The sequence below is a fragment of the Macrobrachium rosenbergii genome, chromosome 12 (assembly GCF_040412425.1).
Source record: "Macrobrachium rosenbergii isolate ZJJX-2024 chromosome 12, ASM4041242v1, whole genome shotgun sequence".
In the NCBI taxonomy this organism is placed as follows: Eukaryota; Metazoa; Arthropoda; class Malacostraca; order Decapoda; family Palaemonidae; genus Macrobrachium; species Macrobrachium rosenbergii.
Window position 1 is genome coordinate 102,731,412 of NC_089752.1, and position 3,471 is coordinate 102,734,882.

Here is a 3,471-nt window from a genome sequence, read left to right on the forward strand (position 1 = left end):
TGCTCCGCATCGGGTATTATCTTGAAAACTTGATTTTTCTTGCAAACTAGTATTTGGTTGTTTATTAACAATTTACCGTTATTTTCTGGCGGTCGACTGTAATTAATATCAGAATGTTTATGCACGTTTTCATATGCCTTAGGCTATAACGATCTCCTTTGTCACTCTAAAGTTTCTGAAATATAACCGATATTACGACGGCTACGCCAAAGTAGCCGGATAAACTAAAATAACCTTCACGCTTATAATAACACATTTTCAAATGTTACGCTTATATATCGTTTTCATTCTAAGCAATCCAGAGGAACCCCTGACAGTTTAGTTGGCCAAGGCTGTCGTGTTGGTTCCGACTAGGAAACAGGCGGACGAATACAAACAAGACAAACTTTTCCTTTGTGCCAGGTCCTGACTTAACCAGATGTAACCAACCTAACCTAACATAGGGCGGCGTGCCCTAATGCCCCCAGAAAGCGTTGAGTAGCAGGGTCGGGTTGCGGAACTATTTACCTTGGCGGAGTGATTGTAGTCTGGGCAGAAGGTGTTGCGCGGCCTGGCCAAATAAACTGTAAACTGCCCTTTTTTTTTTTTTTTTTTAGTAAGTTCAAAACTGGAACAAGGTGAAGTGTGATCAGTTTGAAAGGTAGGTGGGATAGTCCAAAGGAAACTGTTTTGAGGAAAAAAAGACAAAGTAGAATGCTTAGTGCCAAAGGACCTTTGGTCAGTGGTATGTTATAGCATGTTCCACTGGTTTTTTATTCTCTGGGCAACAACATACATCCTAATTTGAAGTAACCTGACCAAGGGTGCTGCGTCCCACCTGACCGTGGGTAACCCAACAGGCATTTGACCAACAGGCCAGATCAGATCCACATATGCCTTCAGACAAATCCTCTAGTACTCTGGTCAGTGCTCAGCAGAGACCAGCTGTAGGCAGTTTATTCTAATTGTTGAAGCCAGTGCATAATTATATGAACACTCATAAATGGTGTAAAATACTTGATTGGGTTTTCATTTCAACTTAGTAGAGATTTAATATATCTTAGTTTTAGAAGTAGATAGGCTACTGCCTTTAACACCCTGGAAAAAATTAAAACTTTCGTAGAGTAACTGGTTTCTTTCTTCCAGGGTTACAAAATTGCGAGACTGTAAAGTCAATTCTTCGTAAAAGTGAGTCATTCAGCATATAATCCTTGCTTACAGCTGGATATCCTAAGACAGTGTGGTAGGTACTTTGTTAATTTTCATGGCTCTAGGGAAGATGATGATGATGAAGGATTTGGTGCACTGTATTGGTTACGAATGGTTTGTGTGAAAAATGAGAGGTTCCTAGTTCCCTTCAACAGTGTCCATTGTCTTCTGTATTTTCAAAGTTATAACAAATGCCCCCTCCCCCAATCTCCTTATTCAATTAGTGATATAAAGGCACTAAAACTACTGTCCAAAGCCTTTGGTTGTCCCTTTGTGAGAATTGTGCACAACAGTTCAACACCAGTTGCATACTGTAGCTCACTCCTGCTTTTGTTTTCCCAAGTGCTAAGCCTTCCATCCTACTTAGTAGTCAACTCTTCCCTCTTGAGTTGCCCCATCACTTTCCCTCCCTATCTCCTATCCTCTGCAGGGTAAGGCTGCAGTGCTCATTGTCTCATTGCCCTCTGGACACTGGACTCTTGAGCCTATTGACCTCTGCATTTTATAAAAAATATATATATATAGCACTCTTAACTTGTTGTATTTTCAGGCTATTTAAACACAACATTGTTACAGTTCATTTCCATGTATTTGTCTTTTTTGTTGCAATATCTGTGTAGCTCATCCTTGGTGTGGAAGTTTTCTGGCCATTGTCATAACAATCCATTGCATTTTGGGTTCTGATTTCCATTTATGTATTTGCTTAGAAATTAGTCGAGTATTCTCCACTGTCTTTTGTCATGTGCACTTCCTCTGAATTTTCCAGATATTTGGTTCCTTCATTATTTTTCCTTCATATTTGCTTTTAAAAATTAATTCATAGGTACAGTACTTGTCTTGTTGACTGGCATCTGGCCAGATTTTCTTAAACGCTGAAGTTGCAAGATAATGTTTTTGTAGATGTTTGAAAAAAATTTGTTGAATTGTACTTCCCAGTAAACTGAAAGTATTTAACAATGTATATCATGCTTGTTATAAAGGAGGCCACATTTAGACTTCCTTCACAGTTTCATAAGTGACCAAGAGTAGAAAGTTGTTGCTCTGATTTTAATTAGATTAGTCATGTCATATATGATGTTCCTCAGGATAGCATTCTTTGATCTGCATTGATTTTAGGTTATGTCCATATTTTTATGGCCTTGAAAATAAGGTAGCTTTGTATGCAGAAGGTGCCACATTCATTGCAATGACCATCACCTCTTTTCATGCCAAATGAAGTGGGTAGCAGCTAGCCTTATTAGTTTTACAAGGATTCTGTAGGGGTGCAGACAGTCAGGAGGGGATGAAGATGAACTCTGAAAGAACCAAAATGTTCAGGAACCAGTGAATATGCTTCTGTTCCATGATTCCCAATTCTGAATAAGAGATTATGAATATTGCAAGCTTCCTCTTTTTCCAGCTACTAATCTTTCCAGTCTTTTGTGCCTTTGCAGTGACAGTCAGTTAAAGAAATTTTGTCAGAATCTCCTTTTTCATTTAAACTAATTATGAAAAAGTTTTAAAACAGCAATTTTTTTGAAATCTAAACTATGTTATTGATAAGACAAATCTTTTGGGCCATCCCTGCGAGACTTCAGCAGATTAGCTCATTGATTTGGTTAATAATATAATAGTAAAAATAATGATAATAATAATAATATTGATGCTGAATTCAGCCTCTTTTAAAGTAGAGTATTTAAATTTTATATTGGTATGTCAAAAAAAGGCAAACCTCAAAAACAGCTCAAAAGGATGAGTTTAAAAGGAATGAAAATGTTGCATCTCCATCAGTAATCCCAGTCTAAAGAGTCATGGAACATATTATGTAATGTTGCAAGAAATTTGGGTATTTGCAGCCTTTGTACACAAGGTTAGTGCTACGTGATGCTGACTGTATTGACAATTAACTCATGATGCCATTATTGTGTTTCAGCTTCTGCCTCTGGTTTCAAGTCAATCCTGACAGTACTAAGCAGCCAGTGAACCAGCAGTACCAAGGTCAGGGTGAATAAATCTTGTCACTGATGCTGCCCTTCTGTTTCATTGCTCAGCACTCTTACTGTTCTTGTGCGTGCTGGTTCTCTTAGCCCAAGGCAAAATGCAACTGAAAGCAAGCAAATTGTTCTGCTCATAGGTGGTTCTTGGACCCCTCAGTGTTGTTGATGAGAATGAATAAAAAGATCTCTGGGCATTCTTCCAAGTGTTAAATTTTTGTTATTGATTTACAAACTAATAATTTTAAAACTGATGAATCTATTTGCTGTGAATGCTAAAAATTACCATGTTTCCTGAAGTTTTACAGTT

General features: G+C 37.8%; 1 long non-coding RNA gene across 2 annotated transcripts; it reads left to right on the forward strand.

Annotated features, from left to right (window-relative positions):
* Window positions 1–486: 486 nt before the first annotated feature.
* Window positions 487–3,471, forward strand: LOC136843803 (uncharacterized). Of its 2 annotated transcripts, none has more exons than XR_010854683.1 (3): window positions 487–640; window positions 1,126–1,222; window positions 3,101–3,471. It is a non-coding gene; the product is annotated as an uncharacterized lncRNA (long non-coding RNA). The 2 variants fall into 2 exon arrangements; XR_010854684.1 differs by lacking the exon at window positions 487–640 and adding an exon at window positions 649–902.